The sequence below is a fragment of the Erpetoichthys calabaricus genome, chromosome 3 (assembly GCF_900747795.2).
Source record: "Erpetoichthys calabaricus chromosome 3, fErpCal1.3, whole genome shotgun sequence".
NCBI lineage: Eukaryota > Metazoa > Chordata > Cladistia > Polypteriformes > Polypteridae > Erpetoichthys > Erpetoichthys calabaricus.
Window position 1 is genome coordinate 24,504,151 of NC_041396.2, and position 20,898 is coordinate 24,525,048.

The 20,898-nt window shown below is 41.9% G+C and overlaps 1 protein-coding gene across 1 annotated transcript in view; it reads left to right on the forward strand.

Moving 5' to 3' along the window:
• Nucleotides 1-7,482: 7,482 nt before the first annotated feature.
• slc25a55a (solute carrier family 25 member 55a) overlaps nt 7,483-20,898 on the forward strand; it is a 640,168-nt gene continuing 626,752 nt past the window's right edge. The window contains exon 1 of the mRNA XM_051924474.1: nt 7,483-7,494. The gene's annotated coding sequence lies outside the window, so the exon portion shown is untranslated. The remainder of the gene's footprint in view (nt 7,495-20,898) is intronic.

Below are 20,898 nucleotides of genomic sequence, written 5' to 3' on the forward strand. Positions count from 1 at the left end.
GCAGTTTAGCCTGGACAGTGGGAAACACCCTACTCTTTACGAAGAATTCCCAGGGATCTTTAATGACCACCGAGAGTTAGGACCCCGACTTTACATCTCATCCATAGGATGGCGCCATTTTACAGCACGGTGTCCCCGTCACTGCACTGGGGCATTGGGATCCACACACAGTCAACATTGTAAGCATTAATGTAATTTAAACGCACACAGGCTTGTGCTGACTATTTTTTTACTTGTTGGTTAATCCAATACAAAGAGCCATTTTAGTCAGCACTGCTCTAGTCGTATTGCTCTCTTTCTTAGGTATGAGTTGAAAGCAGAGTTTCAGGAATTTCTTTCAAAGCATATTTTTGTACTTGGTATGTTATTTTCATTTCTTTGATTGAGTGGTGTTATAATTAGTGATGAGCTGGCCTCACCGATACCTCTTCCAGCAGCAACCCAAGATTTTCCTAGATGATCTCCCATCCACGTACTGGCCAGGCCCAAACATGCTTAGCTTCAGGTGGACGACCTCTTCTGATGTGTTGGCAGTATGGCTGTTAAATATATAACAAGAATTATCTGCGTTGTATAAATAAATTAACAAAGTGTAGGGATTTACTAAGTGTAAAGTGATTAGACTTGCACATACATATCACTTACAGTTTCACAGAACAAGATGAGCGTCATTGGCAAAGTACATTGACACAATATATTGCATCATATTCTGTTAAGATGTCTGCTAGACCAGCTCATTGCAGTTCAGCAAACAAGGAGCAAGACCACCTCAGCTCAGCCGTGAGGTGATTCATTGTAGAGCCTGATAGTTGAGGCTAGAAACGACCTTAAATTTTGCTCCATTGTCTGTTACTGAATGCGCTTCTCCGTCATTAGTTAGTCATTGCCCAGGATAATATGCAGCTTCCAGAGCAACAAAAGTTCTACTTCTTCCTCCATGGAGTCCAGCCTGACCCCAAACAATGAACTTGCCTTTTTAATCAGTTCATTTAGTCTGTTGGTATCATCTGGAGTAATGCCATTTCACCAGCACACTACCACATAGAAAATTACATTGTCCACTACAGACTGGTAGAAACATCTAAGAGTGGTCTCCATAAATCAAACGATCTGAACCTCCTCTTTAAATCGAGGTGACTCTGACCCTCCTTGCATGCAGATGGCCTCTATGTTGATACTCCACTTAAGCTGGTCATTCTGATACACTCTATTTCCTCACCACCTACAAATTTTCACCATTGAGGAGAACTGGGGCAGAGTGGGCATAACCCTCCTGAAGTGTACTGTTGTCTCCTCTGTATTACTGATGTTGAGCTGCAAGTGATTCAGTTTGCACCATTCATTGAAGTCCTTCACTAGTACCCTGCATTCATTCTCCTGCCCACCACTGATACACTCAACTTGGTCATTGGAAAATGTCTGCAGATGACATGATTCGGTATTGAATCCATAGTGCGAGGTGTTCAAGGTAAACAGATAAGGAGCCATAATAGTTCCCTCTGGGGGCTGCTGTGCTATTCATGAGTATATCTGACACACAGTTCTTAAGCCAAACAAACTGTGGTCTACCAGTTAAGTGGTCATATTGTGAAACGGAAGAAGTTTGGAACTACCAGGACTTATTCAAGACTTGACCATCCAGACAAACTAAGCACACTACCACATAGAAAATTACATTGGCCACTCCAGACTGGTAGAAAACATCTAAGAGTGGTCTCCATACACCAAACGATCTGAACCTCCTCAGTAAATCGAGGTGACTCTGACCCTCCTTGCATACAGATGGCCTCAGTGTTAGTACTCCACTTAAGCTAGTCATTCTGAAGACATTGTATGTCTTCACCACCTACAAATTGTCACCATTAAGAAGAACTGGGGGCAGAGTGGGCTTAACCCTCTTGAAGTGTACTGTTATTTCCTTATCTCCGGAGACTGAGGTGTAGAGAGTAAACACATAGAGAGCCAAAATACTTCCCAGTGGGGACCACTAATACACAGTTCTTAAGCCACACAGGAAGTGTGCCATGTGACCAAGTACCTCGGTCAGGGAAGTAGCCAAGAACCCAGTGGTCTGTCTAACAGAGCATCAGAAGTCCTCTGCTGAAATTGGAGAATGTTTCAAAAGGACAACCATCTCGTCAGCACTCCATCTATCGGGTATTGATGCTTCTCTCTAGAGTGGCCTGATGGAAGCTACCTTTTAAATATGACAGCCCCATGGATGCAGAGAACATGAGAAAAAAGAGTCTTTGGTTTAGTGAGATAAAATAAATTGACCTCTTTGGGCAGACCACTAAGTACTATGTCTGGTGAAGACCAGGAACTGCTCATCAGCTGACTAACATTCCTGCTGTGAAGCACGGTGGTGGCAGGATTGTGCTACGAGGGTGCTTTAAAGCAGCAGTGATAAGGGTAAGAGAACTCTGCCCCACCTTCGCTGATTGTGATGACAATATTGGTGATCACAATCCTAAAGATGCACTGGAGACAGAAATGAAACTTAAAGGTCACCAGATAATAGAGGACACACAGAGAGGGTGACTGTGTGTAGTTGAAGTTGATTCTTTCCGTGTATTGAGTTTTCCTAAGAAGAGAAAATCTAGTAATGCATACAATAGAGCTTTTTGGCATACCTTCATGTGGAGAACACGCAGTTTATCATATTTTTGAACACCACATTGTGCTCCTTGGCATTGATGTGGATGAGAGGCATAAACAGAGTTGTTTTTACCTGTGTCGTGTGGACTTTATGTATTACACAGCTGCAGAAAAGAACAAAGGTAAACACAGGAATATAAATGAGACTACAGGGAGCAACATTCTTCATATTCAACCCCCCACAAAAAAAAAAAAAAAACGTCTATAGCCTCCTAAACCTTTCTAGTGAGTTTCACATTTCACAATTGCTAAATTGCCTGCAAAGTGTATTTCAGGGTCAGTTTCACAAAGCCATGTAAGAAATGAAATTTGCCTGTATTGCTCATCACTAAGCAGAGGGCACATATCCCCGTTCGCTAACATGGGAGCAATTCAGCAATGGGAAGTCAATTTAAACATTCATGTTGTATTGGCTGTGCAAGGTGACAGTAGCTTTGGATTCAGGAAATGGTATGGACAAGTAAGAATTCATACAGGGGTCATACGATACAATACTGTACAATACAATTTATTTTTGTATAGTCCAAAATCACACAAGGAGTGCCGCAATTGGCTTTAACAGGCCGTGCCTTTTGATAGCTCCCCAGCCTTTACTATCTAAGAGGACAAGGAAAAACTCCCAAAAAAAACCCTTGAAGGGAAAAAATTGAAGAAACCTTGGGAAAGGCGATTCAAAGAGAGACCCCTTTCCAGGTAGGTTGGACGTGCAGTGGGTGTTAAAAAAAATACAATGCAATACACAGAACAAAACACAATATAATAGTGCAATAGAAATATTACAAGGACAGAGCAGAATTCAACAGTAGATGATGAATAGTAATGAATAGTAATATGATTTGGATTTGTTCAGAGTCCTGGAGACCTCGGCCATCAAACTGCCTCCCCCAATTGACCATTCCACAGCTGAGTCAGTGCTGGGCCAGCCAATCCGATGAAAGTACCACTTTACCCAATGATTACTGTGATCCTCAACCAGGGATGACTTTTCCTTAGGTAGGCAAAACAACTTGGCAGGTGGGCAGTGGAACCAAGTGCCACATTTGAGTACTGAGAAGAGAAGCAGAATAGGTGAGGGTTAGTAACAAATTCTAACCATCATATTACTTACGTTTTAGTGCTAATGACTAACAGCAGAGATGCAGTCTGTACAGTTAATCAGCAGCTCTAGTCAGGGTGTGCTAAACTGAAGTAGTGAGTCTTCAGCCGGGATTTAAAAGCTGAGACCGAAGGGGCATCTCTTATAGTAGCAGGCAGACCATTCCACAGTTTAGGGGCCCTGTAACTAAAAGCTCGACCTCCCATTGTTATTTTATTAATCCTTGGAATCACAAACAGACCAGCATCTTGAGATCTTAATGGTCAATGGTTTGTAAGTCATGATAAGTTCAGACAAGTAAGCCGGACCTTGGCCATTTAAGGCTTTATATGTTAAAAGGAGGATTTTGAAATCTGCCCTAAACTTAACCGGGAGCCAGTGTAAGGATTTAAAAACTGGAGTTATGTGTTCGTATTTTCTTGTCCTTGTAATAATTCTTACAGCAGCATTTTGGATTAACTGGAAGAAGAGGACAATAATTTAAGAGCAAAGCTTAGGACATGTAGCCCAGAATTGTGGTCAGAGACCAGAGTGGTAAGTGATAAGCCAAAGAGGGTTCTCATAACTCAGGGACAGAAAATAAAATCATAGCCAGTAGATTCAGAAACTAAGAATGATGCAGAGGTTTTTCTTTTATGAATCTAAATCTTGGATGATTAGGTACGCATGGCTTTGGATTTTTAAATCGACACACTAGTGATGTCATGACACCAAATCTCAGGGACAAGCTTCCCACCAATGGGTCCTCCTATTCTATAAGCCATTTCCCAGCATTGTGGAATCCATAAGAAAAATAAGATGAGAGAATGTGAATCATTTTATAACAATCTTAAAAACACAACAAAGCAAAACGCTTAGATGCTTTGGCCTCAGAAACCTGTAGAACCAACTCCAATAATATATAGAGGTCAAGTAAAAGTTGGAAAATGACACATATCTCTTAGAAATGAAGGGACAACACTGCAAACTCCATCCTGATGGTTGGCCAGGATTCAGAAGCCGTGTGGCGGAGCTGTGAACCTGATGTACTAACCCCATGCCCCCCACTTCTTTTGTGTTAGTTGTGTGACAAACGGTTTACGGAAAAGTCACCCCTCACATTTTGCCCCATCCCACCACATTTCGCCCTTACCATATTTCGCCTTCCACAATTTGCCCCCTATAGATAATGAGTAGATTACAGAAATGCAAATAATACACCTAATGTGGGGGGCGAAATGTGAGGAGCGAAATGTGGGGGGCAACTTTTCTGGATCCCGTGACAAACTACTGTAGTAAAACAAATTGCTTTATTTCTTTTCAGCAAACATAGTCACCTTCTTAATTTTCTGGAAGAGGAACTGCATGAGATCCAAGTCGAGCACTTACTATCTGATGGCTATTTCAGTGGCTGACACCCTGGTGCTCCTGCTCATAGTCATCATTGAGCTTACCCTGAAGTATAATATGGAGGAGCCATTCTGGAGCCGAGAACCTTGGTGTTCCTTGAGGGACATATTTAATTATGGAGCCTACAATGCTTCAACCTGGTTGGTGGTTACTTTCACGATCGAACGTTTCATTGCTATTAATTGCTTCAGCCTCAAAGTAAGAATTTGCACTCCGAGATGTGCAGCTATTGTCATCATGGTGGTGTGCGTCTTCAGCCATCTGTTTGCTGTTCCTTACTACTGGACAAATATATCTCTGTTCAATGTAACCAAGTATCCAACGATCTACATCTGCGTATACAAACAAGACTTGTCTGACTACTATGTCCATGGCCTGGTATGGTTTCAGACTTGCTTGGTGTACATAATTCCTTTCATAATTATCTTCACTCTCAATGGACTGACCCTCCGACAGATCATCCTAAGCGACAAAGTGCACACCGAGGTAAGCATTTTTCAAAGAGGTCCGCGGCAGTTTAACTCCCAAAAGAGAAAATCTGTCATTCTTCTCATCACCGTTTCCATGACCTTTGCTCTGCTCTCCGTGACTAGGTTTGTCACTCAGATCCTGATTCGCACCATGCACTACGAGATTAACAGGAACGACTACAACAAACCGGTGAATGTCGCTGCAGATCTTGGGACTATGCTTGATCTCACAAATGCTGCCATCAACATGTTCCTCTACGCTTGTACTCAATCCAGGTTTCGCAAAGAACTTGTGGCTTGCATCAAACTCGTCATCTCCCCGTGTAAAAACTACCGGCCAGCCAATTATCCGTCGATTGTGTTCCAATTATGAAGTGGCCTACAGACATTCTTCTTAAAATCTGATGTACAATATCATGAGGGCTACTCTTGTACAGCAGTGAAATCTTCTCAGACTGCCTGCTTTTTTACTTGTCAATACAAGATTTACCTAAATAGGATCCAAATATTGTTATTAATCTTAAAGAAACAGTAACCTTATTAATGAGAAGTGTACTGGTTAACTATTACCGCTTGTCATCTCAAGCCTGCGTTGTTGCTTTTATTTGAATATTATTCACGTGTGTCATTTTACTCTGTAAAAATGGTGAATTTCTCCTTGAGTCCTTTCTAATTCTTTTTATTGACTGTTTTGCCATTTTGAATGTTACTGTCTACATTTAAGAATATGGTGATGTAGTGGGTAATGCTGCTGTCTTTCAGCTTGGAGATACTGGGTTTAAATCCTGACATCAGAACTCTGGGGACAATCATCCAAACAGTCAAGGGACAAGTTAGGGAAACCACTCAATCAACAGGTACTGGAAGAAAACGATGGTGGCGAACCCCAGAAGGTCCCACTTCACTCCTACTAAGCAGAAGTCAATTCTGTAGCCTACAATAGCAAGAAAATATATGTGAAACACAGTATACAGGTGCTGCTCATAAAATTAGAATATCATGACAAAGTTAATTTATTTCAGTAATTCCATTCAAAAAGTGAAACTTGTATATTAGATTCATTCATTACACACAGACTGAAGTATTCAAATGTTTATTTCTTTTAATGTTGATGATTATAACTGACAACTAATGAAAGTCCCAAATTCACTATCTCGGAAAATTCGAATATTGTGAAAAGGTTCAATATTGAAGACACCTGGTGCCACACTCTAATCAGCTAATTAACTCAAAACACCTGCAAAAGCCTTTAAATGGTCTCTCAGTCTTGTTTTGTAGGCTACACAATCATGGGGAGGACTGCTGACTTGACAGTTGTCCAAAAGACGACCATTGACACCTTGCACAAGGAGGGCAAGAAACAAAAGGTCATTGCTAAAGAGGCTGGCTGTTCACAGAGCTCTGTGTCCAAGCACATTAATAGAGAGGCGAAGGGAAGGACAAGATGTGGTAGAAAAAAGTGTACAAGCAATAGGGATAACCGCACCCTGGAGAGGATTGTGAAACAAAACCCATTCAAAAATGTGGGGGAGATTCACAAAGAGTGGACTGCAGCTGGAGTCAGTGCTTCAAGAACCACCAGGCACAGACATATGCAAGACATGTGATTCAGCTGTCGCATTCCTTGTGTCAAGCCACTCTTGAACAAGAGACAGCGTCAGAAGCGTCTCGCCTTTGGACTGCTGCTGAGTGGTCCAAAGTTATGTTCTCTGATGAAAGTAAATTTTGCATTTCCTTTGGAAATCAAGGTCCCAGAGTCTGGAGGAAGAGAGGAGAGGCACAGAATCCATGTTGCGTGAGGTCCAGTGTAAAGTTTCCACAGTCAGTGATGGTTTGGGGTGCCATGTCATCTGCTGGTGTTGGTCCATGGTGTTTTCTGAGGTCCAAGGTCAACGCAGCCGTCTACCAGGAAGTTTTAGAGCACTTCATGCTTCCTGCTGTTGATGAACTTTATGGAGATGCAGATTTAATTTTCCAACAGGACCTGGCACCTGCACACAGTGCCAAAGCTACCAGTACCTGGTTTAAGGACCATGGCATCCCTGTTCTTGAATGGCCAGCAAACTCGCCTGACCTTAACCCCATAGAAAATCTATGGGGTATTGTGAAGAGGAAGATGCAATACGCCAGACCCAACAATTCAGAAGAGCTGAAGGCCACTATCAGAGCAACATGGGCTCTCATAACACCTGAGCAGTGCCACAGACTGATCGACTCCATGCCACACCGCATTGCTGCAGTAATCCAGGCCAAAGGAGCCCCAACTAAATATTGAGTGCTGTACATGCTCATACTTTTCATGTTCGTACCTTTCAGTTGGCCAACATTTCTAAAAATCCTTTTTTTGCATTGGTCTTAATTGATATTCTAATTTTCCGAGATACTGAATTTGGGACTTTCATTAGTTGTCAGTTATAATCATCAACATTAAAAGAAATAAACATTTGAAATACATCAGTCTGTGTGTAATGAATGAATCTGATATACAAGTTTCACTTTTTGAATGGAATTACTGAAATAAATCAACTTTGTCATGATATTCTAATTTTATGACTAGCAGCTGTATTCTCACTGATAAGTTCTCCCACATATAAGTTGGGACTTGATTTTACCGTATAATTTCTGGTATTTATAATGTCAGTCGTATAAGTCGAATGCAGAAAACTCACGCTATTGGTACAAAAGATTATGATATGCTGACGCCCACCTGAGAGATGTGGGTGCAGCAATGTGCTGTATCAGCGTGTGCTCTTGATCTCTCTCTCTCTCTCTCTCATGTAATCTCGTGCCTACGTGACCACACAGTAATAACCGAAATATTCCTAAGCAACGCTTGCACTGTTTTGTGTTTTTTGTATCTCACACCCTCATACACCTTTATCGTAAGAGCATCCCTTATCTACGATGGAGCATTCGATCAGAAGAAAATATAAAGCTGGTTTTAAATTAAATGTCGTTGAAGTAGCGAAAGAAATTGGTAACTGCGCTGCTACAACAAAATTCGATACGTCTCAGAAACTGATGCGAGATTAAAGGAGGCAAGAAGATGTAAAAAAAAAAATGTAAGTGTCGCATTTTTGAACGGGCGTTTAAGTCAGGGTCTGATTTTATGATCGATTTTTAGGGTTTCAAGACCCAACTTATACGTGAGTATATACGGTAGCTACATTTATGCATTCGTTTATCTTAAAATATGGTCTGATCTTCACCTAAGTTCTAATAATGAGTAAACACAATCGATTTTAACTAATAACATTCAAATTATTGTATTGTTCTTGCACTTGTTGAATACATCAATCAGACATTCTCTGGTGTCAGTTGGAAAAAGTACAGTATATCAACGATTATCCACGTCTCAATTTACCGAGGTTCTGCATTATTTGATGTGAATCTGTGAGAGTAATACAGGGTACATTCCTTTATTTATAATTCATAAAAGCTTTGCCATGAATGCTGTACCAGTCTTGCAAATGCTATACTTCTAACCTCGACTGTACTGAGCAAGTTGTTGAGGAGCTGGTGACAGTGGGAATGTGGGCATCACTCACTCACCAATCCCCAATCACACCCCTAGGATACTGTCAGTGTGTCGCCAGTGTTGATCGTGTACACATGTTCTGCTATTTCATTCACTAAACACTTTTGTTTTTACAGATTTCAAAGCACTTTGGTAAAGTTCCAGTGTGAACTGTGAACGCCTGTTTCTGGTTCAGAGGTGAGCTAAATTAAGAGCTTCATCTGTCAGGGGCACAGAGCCCATCTCTACCCACGGTGAGTGGTGCGCTTACCTGGTGATATCAGCTGATCTCTCTCTCTGTGTCAGCTCCCACCTTCTCTGTGCAGCATCTCCACTACACTCCACCTACCCAGAGTGCAAATCCCACACGGATCACCAAATGAATTGCTGTGGACTCGCACCACAGAGCACCTCTGTTTGAACATTTGAAGTGTGGTGAAGTGTCAGTGATGAGCTGTGAACCCACGTTGTCTGAATCAAAGAGCGAGGTGGCACAGCGGTAGGGCTGCTGCCTTGCAGTGAGGAGATCACAGGTTTGTGTCCTGTGCTTTGAGTATTGAGAGAAGTGCAATATAAATGTAAAGAATTACTATTATTACTTCCATCAGTCATTTGTTCAGAGCCCTTCTCTGACCACTGTGAGTGTTGCTCATCCCTAGTAACATCATCCGATCTCTTTCATTGTGTCAGTACCCACCTTCTCTGTGCAGCATCGCCACTATAGCAGCCATCCATTTTATGCAAGTTTTTAGCATTCATCCATATTTTATTGGATAACTGGGGTGGTGTTGTATGTTACCCGAAGACTGATGACTTGTCCGATTAAATACCTTGTATTTAATATTTGTGATTAATTTAGACCACTTTGCAGTGATCTGCTTTCTCTTTGACACTAAAAAGTCTTTTACTGTTGATCAATGTCAAGAAAGCCAAATTAATAGATAATAAAATTAATTAAGTTCATATTCTCTCTTGTTTGTCGTGTAATTCTCACCCCAAACACAAACACCGTGCTATTATACGGGACCCCCAGCCCTTCTACTATTCTTTCAATTACACTAAAGAAGCTCTGGAGTCTCTCACAGTACATAAAAGCATGAAACACAGTTTCCCGCAGACCACAGAAAGGACAGCAATCAGAAACCCCCGGACATATAATCGATAAGAAGGAGTTCACCGCTAGTATCCCATGCACCAACCTCCACTGCAGGTCTCCCACCCTACTGGCCAATGGTGGCTTGTACAACGACCTCCAGGCGGGGTTCAGTCCTTGAGGGGCTCCGAGTTTGTCTCTCCAAGGTGTGTCGTGTCTTCGTGTCCTCAGCTGTTCCTGGTTGTTCACCTTCATTAAGATCCTGTAGAGCTGCTTCCCCGGCACCGGAGGCAGAGATAACGCCTCAAGAGAACGTAAGGCTAAAACTGCGGTCACACCGTCCCTCAGTTCAACAGCTGGAGATACAGTAAGCGTTGGAAAAGGCGTTTCGTCAGTTGGCTTCAGTCGTGAGGTGAACATTCTGTGCAGGAGTGTCATGGATTCCCTGTCCAGTGATGATCTTATCTTACACAGAAACTTCTCCATGAGGTGCACTGAGTGAACTCCTGTCTCCTCTGCTAACACCTGTGCACTTTTCCAAGTGTAATTTTCCCAGTCAATTATGTCCTTTATTGTGGTTATTCTATGTATTATGAAATGCTGAATAAAATTTTCAGAAAGTCCTGTAGCAGTGCCAACAGCAGGATTGTAGAGCAGCGGTTCATCAAGGACCCAAAAAGAGGAAAGGACATCACAGTCCTTTTTTATCGACAGCAGTTGCCACGCTGCTAGAAGGCTTTTATAAAACTCTGGCACATGTAAAGTCCCAATCTTATCAAAATGGCACAGCAGTAAACTTTTACCAAGTCCCATATGCCTGGCCTGTTTAAAGAAAAGTACGGCCAAGTTCATCCACTGGCTCTGCTCAACAGGGTACAGCAGTTTCTGAATGTTCTGAAGGCGGAAAGCAGCAATCCTGCTGGTAATGTCAACAAGTCCTTGTCCGCCTTCATCCAACAGCAAGAATACAACGCCCTTCCGTATCCAATGGGTACCATTCCAAAAGAAATCCATGATTGCTTCTTGTATCTGCTGAACAAGCACAAGTGGAGGTTGCAGACAAATACATTTGTGCCACAGGCTGGAGGTCACCAGATTATTAATTACCAGCATCCGTCCTCTATAAGATAACTGAGGGAGGATCCACTTCCACTTAGCAAGCCGAGCTGTAACCTTGTCCAACAAACCCTCCCAGTTCTTTTGGATGTAGTGATCATCTCCGATATGGACTCCCAAGTACAGGAAACCCCCAGTGGTCCACTGCAGACCCCCCTTCCAGTCGAGGAGGACTACATCCTGTCCAGTTCCCAACCAGCACTGCACTGCTTTTATTCCAGTTAATTTTGGCCGAAGACGCTTTACTGTAATTTCGCAGACAGTTCGTTAGTTCATTCAAATCCTTCTGGTCTTTGATGACAACTGCGAGATCATCAGCATAAGCCGTGACTTTCACAGGGTCCATGTTGCAGTTGGGGATGGTGAGACCAGTCAGCACCTTCCTCAGGTGCACCAGGAATGGCTCCAATGCCAGAGCATACAACATACCGGACAAAGAGCAGCCCTGTCTGACTCCTCTTTTGACGCTGAAAGGTGCGCACAAACCACCATTGACCTTAATTATACCAGAAATGTCACTATAAAGCAATCGAATATAATTAATAAAAGACTCCCCAAACCCAAAAGCCTTCATGGCATTCCATAAAAAAGAGTGACTGACCCTATCAAAGCTTTTTCCTGGTCAAGAAATATAAGACCAGTCCAAAAACCAAACAGTTTTGCAGCAGATAAAATGTCCCGAATTAAAAAAATGTTATTAAAAATGGACCTGCCAGCGACGCAGTAATTCTGATCAGGATGCACCAGTCTCCCTAAAACTTGGACCATCCTGTTGGCTAAGGCTTTGGAGAGAACTTTATAGTCTGCGCATAAGAGAGACACTGGCCGCCAGTTCTTAATGAGACACAAGTCTCCCTTCTTCGGCAGCAGCGTGATCACAGCTCTACGGCAGCTTTGAGGTAACAAACCAGTTTTAAAACTCCACCGAAACACTTCTAACAAGTCCAGACCAATGACATCCCAGAACTCTTTGTAAAATTCCACTGGAATGCCATCGATTCCCGGAACCTTCCCTGTGTTCAGCTGTCCCAGGGCTGTGGTGAGTTCTGCAAAGGTCACCTCACTATTTAGATCTGCCACGTCTGCGTTGGGAAGTTGCGGTAAGTCCTGCAAAAAGGCCTGTTGGTCTTCACTGCCACCATCTCCATCTGCAGCAAACAAAAGTTCATAAAATTCACGGACCACCTGCCTTATCTCACTGGGCTCTTGTGTCTCTCTGCCATCAGGTGTTCTTATACAATGTAAGAGTTTACTCTGTGAGTTTTTTTTCTCTAAACCAAACAAATACTGCGTTGGTGCATCCATCTCAGTCAACCGCTGAAAGTGGGCCCTCACTAAAGCCCCCTGAGCCCTGGTCTCAAGCAGGTGGGCCAACCCCAGTTTAGCAGTAGTCAGGCTCGCCTGCAGCTGCTCATTTGGACCCTTCTCTAGTTGTTGTTGAAGCTCAGCTATTTGATTTTCCAAAGCTGCCATTTCTGACCGCAATACTTTGGTGACATTTCTGGTATACTCCTGACACAAAGCCCAGATGTGACTCTTCCCAACCTCCCACCACTGTTGTAAGCTGGTGAACTCCTTCTTCATAGCCTTCCAACCTCCCCAGAAATGAACAAACAACTCTTTAAAATTCTGATCTTTGAGGAGGAGTGTGTTAAAATGCCAGTATGGACTACGGGGTCTGTACACGTTAAAAAGAAGTGAACAACACACCAGACTGTGATCGGAGAAGCCAGTAGGCACAATAGAGCACACTTTAAATAACCCTAACAGGTGCTTAAAACTGTAAAAATGATCGAGTCTCGCCATTGAGATCGTGTTTCCACTCGTCCTCCCCCACGTGTATTGCCGACAGGCCCCATTTTTAGACCTCCACACATCTTCCAGCCCAACGTCCTTAATTATTTTTCCCAGAGCTCGCGCTGAGCGAGGGTGCGGTTCCAGTCCATTGTTTCTATCCATCCTTGAGTCAAGTGTACAGTTAAAATCCCCTCCTAACACCACCACTTCCTCAGGGTCACACTTTGATAAAAGATCTCTTAATTTGTTAAAGAACTGGAGCCTCTCCTCACCCTCATTCGGGGCGTACACGTTAATAAAAGTGACAACGCTGCCTTGAAGTTTTACTGTCACTTTCAAGAGTCTCCCTTTCACCAACTCATCAGTCCTGCAGACTTCTACTTGCAGCCCACCAAGAAATAAAATGGCCACTCCAGCACTAACATTTGTCCCATTGCTAAAGAAAATGTCCCCTTTCCAATCCCTGCTCCACTCCCACTGATTTTGCTCATCAATGTGAGTTTCTTGTAGAAAGGTGACATTCAAACCTTTTTGTCTTATAAAATCAAAAAGTGCGACCCTCTTATCTGCACTTCTCCCCCCATTAATATTTAGGGTTCCTATTTGTACACTTGCCCTAATACCTAAATATATGGATGAACACACAATGAAACACAGGGACCACCACAAATACTGTGGAGTGGATTTAACAGGGGGCTTAGCCATTAGGGGGTGTTTAAATTAGACTGTTTCCTCAGTTTACTGGTTAAATTCTTGAGCCTCACGAGCTCTTTAACGTCAAACATCGCGGAGGCTGCTTTGTCCCGCCGCAACCCACGGACAGACGATATAAAGAGCTCAATGTCTGGGAAAAACTCAGCCACGTCCACCCCCTTTTTACCGGCGGTGTTCACCAAAAACTCTTTTACACTCTGAGCGCTGTAGCCCCCCCTGGCTTTTAACTCTGGGGGCTCCGAGGCAGCAAACCCATCGGAGATATTACCGTCATCGGTCTCTTCCCCGACATTCCCCGCAATTGAACCGTCATCGGCCGTCTCCGCGAAGACGGGAAAATCCTCCTGACAAGGACCATAGGCGGGATCCTCTCCAATGACCCCCGAGCCCTGACTTAAAACAAGTTTCTTACGTGCCCGCTCTTCTCTTTCACCTTGCCTCTTTTGAGCAGGACGTTTAAATTCACCTTTTTCTTCAGGCTCGTTGCTGCCTCCCTCGTCCATGTCTATGTCTCCCCACACACTTTCTGCTGCTGCTGCTGTCTGACCTACAGTCTCACTACCGCCTTCATTCGGCTCATCCCTGGGAGGCACCTGATCCCCTTGCCCCTCAGATCTTGAGGCATTTCTATTCTTAACGCCCCGCGCCTCTACAAGCGCCTCTGCGCCATCAGCCACTACAGGACGATCTTTCACTTCCTGCCCTTCTTTTTCCGTAACTGCATGGTCAGTTTTCTTGTGCCCATGTTGCCTCTCAGGACACTGTTTGATTAAATGGGCTTCACTCCCGCACCCAAAACATCTAATTTCATTCGAAGTGACAAAAATTACATAATCAAAACCGTCCACTCTGAACTTCATTGCCACGTTTAAATCATCGTCCATTCTATTTAAAACCATATAAACTTGTCTCCTAAAAGACAAGACATGTTTTAAATCTGGCGATTTACAACCTAAAGGAATATATCGAATTTTAGACACCAAACGTCCATGCCGCTCCAACTCTTTTGCTATGGTTTCATTCTTGAGAAAAGGCGGCGCATTCGAAATCGTCACTCTGCGGGACGGGACGGCTAAAGGGGAAACCTGTACAAAGGAGCCATTTATAACAACCCCTTTCTCAACCACAATGGGAACTAAATCTTCAGAGCTCAGGAAAGCAACGATAGACCCGCTAATTCGTGAAGCCGACTTGATATTCTCACAGCCTACCACTTCGCCTATCGCCAACACCCCCGCCTCCAAAGGGACAAACTCCTCCGAAATAAGTTTAATCCCATGGCGGCAGCTCAGACGCTCAAGATTCGCAGCCATTACGGCTGCCGTGGCCTAAGCCACTCAGTACAAAACAAGTTTTAGCTGTTTACACCAAAGAAAGATAGAAATAAGAAAATAGAATATCAGAAGAAAAAAGAAACACCACACTCACCGCACCGTGTCCACCAAGAGGCACACTCGCAAACACGCGAAACAACCATCCAGCATGCACAGCGACAGCAAAACAGGAAGGAGATAGATAGATAGATATGTGAAAGGCACTATATAATAGATAGATAGATAGATAGATAGATAGATATGTGAAAGGCACTATATAATAGATAGATAGATAGATAGATAGATAGATAGATTTGAAAGGCACTATATAACAGATAGATAGATAGATAGATAGATAGATAGATAGATAGATAGATAGATAGATAGATAGATAGATAGATAGATAGATAGATACGTGAAAGGCACTATATAATAGATAGATAGATAGATAGATAGATAGATAGATAGATAGATAGATAGATAGATAGATAGATATGTGAAAGGCACTATATAATAGATAGATAGATAGATAGATAGATAGATAGATAGATAGATAGATAGATAGATAGATAGATAGATAGTGTAAAATGCACTATATTATAGATAGATAGATAGATAGATAGATAGATAGATAGATAGATAGATAGATAGATAGATATGTGAAAGGCACTATATAATAGATAGATAGATAGATAGATAGATAGATAGATAGATAGATAGATAGATAGATATGTGAAAGGCACTATATAATAGATAGATAGATAGATAGATAGATAGATAGATAGATAGATAGATAGATAGATAGATAGATAGATAGATAGATTTGAAAGGCACTATATAACAGATAGATAGATAGATAGATAGATAGATAGATAGATAGATAGATGAGATAGATAGATAGATAGATAGATAGATACGTGAAAGGCACTATATAATAGGATAGATAGATAGATAGATAGATAGATAGATAGATAGATAGATAGATAGATAGATAGATAGATAGATAGATAGATATGTGAAAGGCACTATATAATAGATAGATAGATAGATAGATAGATAATGTAAAATGCACTATATTATAGATAGATAGATAGATAGATAGATAGATAGATAGATAGATAGATAGATAGATAGATAGATAGATAATGTAAAATGCACTATATTATAGATAGATAGATAGATAGATAGATAGATAGATAGATAGATAGATAGATAGATAGATAGATAGATATGTGAAAGGCACTATATTATAGATAGATAGATAGATAGATAGATAGATAGATAGATAGATAGATAGATAGATAGATAGATAATGTAAAATGCACTATATTATAGATAGATAGATAGATAGATAGATAGATAGATAGATAGATAGATAGATAATGTAAAATGCACTATATTATAGATAGATAGATAGATAGATAGATAGATAGATAGATAGATAGATAGATAGATAGATAGATAATGTAAAATGCACTATATTATAGATAGATAGATAGATAGATAGATAGATAGATAGATAGATAGATAGATAGATAGATAGATAGATAGATAGATAGATATTTGAAAGGCACTATATTATAGATAGATAGATAGATAGATAGATAGATAGATAGATAGATAGATAGATAGATAGATAGATAGATAGATAGATAGATAGATAGATAGATTAGTCAGATGTGTAAGTAAGAATTCCACTCTTCCTGTGCACGTGACAACATCCTTGAACTTGAACATGAACCTCCTACAAATGGGATGATCCTTTAGTGTTCCTTTTTAAAAGCCAATTTACAGCAAGCAAATGGCAGGTGGTCAACCACAATAGAAAATGACTGCGATAAATCTGTTTTTGTTCTGTTATTATTTTAAGAGCCCTTTTAACGTTTGTCGATATTCGTTTAGCTGTTCCAGCCAACGCACATTCTCTTAATGTTTCTAAACGTGGCTATCAGCCTGACAGGAGGATTAGCGTCTGTCTGTGTCTGTGTTCTGCCTTTTGTCTCCCATCAAGCTGCCTATAATGGTGAGGCGTAGCTTCAAATGAGGACTGAGGTCACCACTGTTATGTTTTTGCAAAAGAAAGAAAGGTTAGAATTTAATTTAGTCACAGATTTTATTCATTGACTCCTCACGCTTGCCTGCAGGAATATGTTTATGTATCATGTCATAAAAAGTTGTATCATTCTGGAATGCAGTCTCCTAATTTACATTTTTCTAATTTGAATTATTTTGTTCTGCTTTCAATACAAAAGGACACTTTATATGTCAGACCAAGAACATACAAGGACCCTGTGGCAGTTCCATTTTCTAACTTGTCCATATTTACCTTTCAGAACAATACTAGGGAAATTATATTTTTGCAATTATCTGTCAGTGAAATATTCTGCTGAATTTATTTTTTTGATAAAATGAAAAAGGAGTACACTAAAAGGAATCCACCAATCGCTGATCTTCAGGCTACGCAAAAAAGCAATAACAAAAGCAACACCCCACCAGTGCCCACCCCCTCCATGTTGGGCTGCCAGATTAAAGTCATATTGGACTCTAAGCTATCGACTTCCTGACAGTGTTCAGACACCATTAAGAAGGCTAACAGAATTTCAGGTTATATAGCACCTTGATGTGTGGAGTACAAGTCACAGGAGGTTCTGCTCAAGCTTTATAACTCACTGGTGAGGCCTCATCTGAAGTACTGGGTGCAGTTTTGGTCTCCAGGCTACAAAAAGGACATAACAGCACTAGAAAAGGTCCAGAGAAGAGCAACTGGGCTAATTAGAGGGGCTACAGGGGATGAATTATGAAGAAAGATTAAAAGAGCTGAGTGAAGAAAATTTAAAGAAGATTAAGAGGTGACATGATTGAAGTGTTTAAAATTATGAAGGGAATTAGTCCAGTGGATCGAGACTGTTATTTTAAAATGAGTTCATCAAGAAAACATGAACACAGTTGGAAACTTGTTAAGGGGTAAATTTCACACAAACATTATGAAGTTTAAATATCTATCCTGTCTAACCAGGAGGAGGCCCCGGGGAAGACCCAGGACATGCTGGAGGGACAAGATAGATAGATAGATAGATAGATAGATAGATAGATAGATAGATAGATAGATAGATAGATAGATAGATAGATAGATAGATAGATAGATAGATAGATAGATACTTTAATTAATCCCAAGGGGAATTATTATTATTATTATTATTATTATTATGTCTCTCGGCTGGCTGGGAACGCCTTGGGATTCTCCCGGAAGAGCTAGAAGAAGTGGCTGGGGAGAGGGAAGTAGTATTATGCATACGGCTTCTGTCAAAATGATTGATGAGTTAAGCCCCGCCCCTTTTGGATTGACGTCACAAACTCCCGCTCCCTTCCGGTTTTCCCGGCCGGAAGTCCCTCACTTCCGTGACCCTCGCCCTTCCTGTTTTTACCCCAGGAAACATCTGTCCCTTCCTTGAACCCTCCCATCCTGTTTTTACCCCAGGAAATGGCCAAGATTTTATTTGATGGATGGGTGCCCCCTCCTTGAACCCGCCCCCACCTCTCCTGAGGACAAGTTTAAGCATGTTAAGGAAGAATCCTCGACATGTCGGGGCAAGTCTGTAGCAGACCCTGCCATCCGCACCTCTTGGTGGTCGCAGGCCTTCTGACTTAGAGTTTCCTGCCCACAGTCAGTTAACCCTGAGGACGCCCCCTTCCGCTTCCCCGCCCTAGAGGAAGAGACCGCCCACACACACACACCGGATGGCCGTCATAGTCATTTTGACTCTGACTCCATCCCCAGGCCAGTCCTTGATCATTTCTCACCGAGGAGAGACAACCACACAAATGTTTCAGCCTGTCCATTCTGCCTTATAGCCATTCCTGACTCTAGTGCTTTGGGTAAGAAAATCTCTGTATCTATTATTTAAAATGTCTATCTAACCTTTTATCTAAGTCAAAATGATTTTCTTCAGCTCACAGACAGTCTCTAAGCTGAAAAAGCCTTTACTTCACCCCGCCGGGTGCTGTCCGGCTGTCTGTCTCGGAGCAGAGGCCTCTGCCTGTAGCCCGAGGAGAGATCGCCTCCACACACACACACACACACACACACACACACCAACATGTTAAGGAAGGGCCCCTACCATCCAAGCCTCTTGGGGCCATTCCTGTCTCTATTGCTTTGGGCAAGAAACTCTATTATTTAAAATATCTATCTAATCCTTTATCTAAGTCAAAATGATTTCTTCAGCTCACAGACAGTCTCTAAGCTGAAAAAGCCTTTACTTCACCCCTGCCGGGTGCTGTCCGGCTCTCTGTCTCGGAGCAGGCTGCCTGTAGTTTCCAAACACAAACTGCCGGGTGAAGCTAGTTCGAAACACAGAGCCTCTTGGAGCAGACCGCTGCGCGTGCACGCAAAGCAGGCAAACTTTCTGATCGCGCAGCCCCAGGAAACTGACAGACCACAAGGCTGTGAGGCACTGGGACATCATCCTGCGCACATGCGTATCAGGAGCTAAACCCCCCATGAGATGAAAAAGTATTTAATGATAACGAGATCGATATAAGATCTGTAAAATAACAGGCAACAGGATCCTTTTAAAGAACGTTTGAGACGTATAAATTTCAAACCCGGAGTTATATATTTAAAAAATCCCTGCCAAGTGAAATTGTCTTAAGCACCTCAGCAAGGCCTTTGGGAGCTCACAAGCATCTGAGCTTTAAGCCCGTATCAGATCGTTCGGGGCAGTGTGAAAAAAAGGTCTCACCTTGTGATATTAAAAGATTTCGAATGCTTACAAAGTTGACTTTTTGGGCGAGTCAATGTTTCATTTTGGAATAATAATAATGTCTAGCTTAACTCTGCCCTTGACCATGATCACCGCACAAACCCCGGGCCTTTGACTTGTAATCAAGAAGAATGCAACCACTTCTTGACTCTTGGAATCACAGTTCAAACTTACATCCCCTTCACCCTGAATGCGACTCAAACAAAGGATGGTTTTTTCACAAACAGAGGGGGAAAAGCCATTTTCAAGGCTAGATGTCCTATGTAACTTGGATTACCTAAAAGAAAGAATAAACCTCACAGTTTTAGTAAACTTGTAATCCTTGTGCTAACACATATCTTCTTCTATAATAAGCTAACGTGGCTGTTCGTTTGTCTGTCCAGGATTTTAAATCACCTGTAGCTCGCTAACCTATTGACTTGAAATTTGTTACACATGTACTACGTGACGGCTACTATCCGCTTTCGGGTGATGATTTTATTACTCTTTTTTATTTTATTGTTGAATCAATTCTCGGCACTGCGCAGCAGGGCGGCCGTGCTGCGCATGCGTGAGAAGCCGAGGGCCGCTAGGGTGGAGAAAAAAAAAAAAAAAGAGCTGCTCAGGAAGCAGCAAGCCCCTCATCCTCTGAGCAGACGAATGCTACACGTCCAGAGAAAGAGCAGAAATACTATAAATGCTCAAGTCAAGTGTATTCACTGCACGTTATCGTGCAGTACGCCGTTACTGGTAATAGATATTATGTAACTATTCACTAAAACATTTTCCTTCCTGATTTGCCTAACATGTCCAAAATAAGCCTAATCAGCCCTGTAGTGTATAGGCTTATATAACGTACTATAACCATTCTTATTTTTCAGGGGCTTATAACTGCGGTAAAATGGAAGGCTATTACCAAGCAGTAAGAGAATTTCTAAAACTTTGTTTTATACAAAGCCCCCCCTGAGTATCAAAGTGTTCATAGCCTGATGA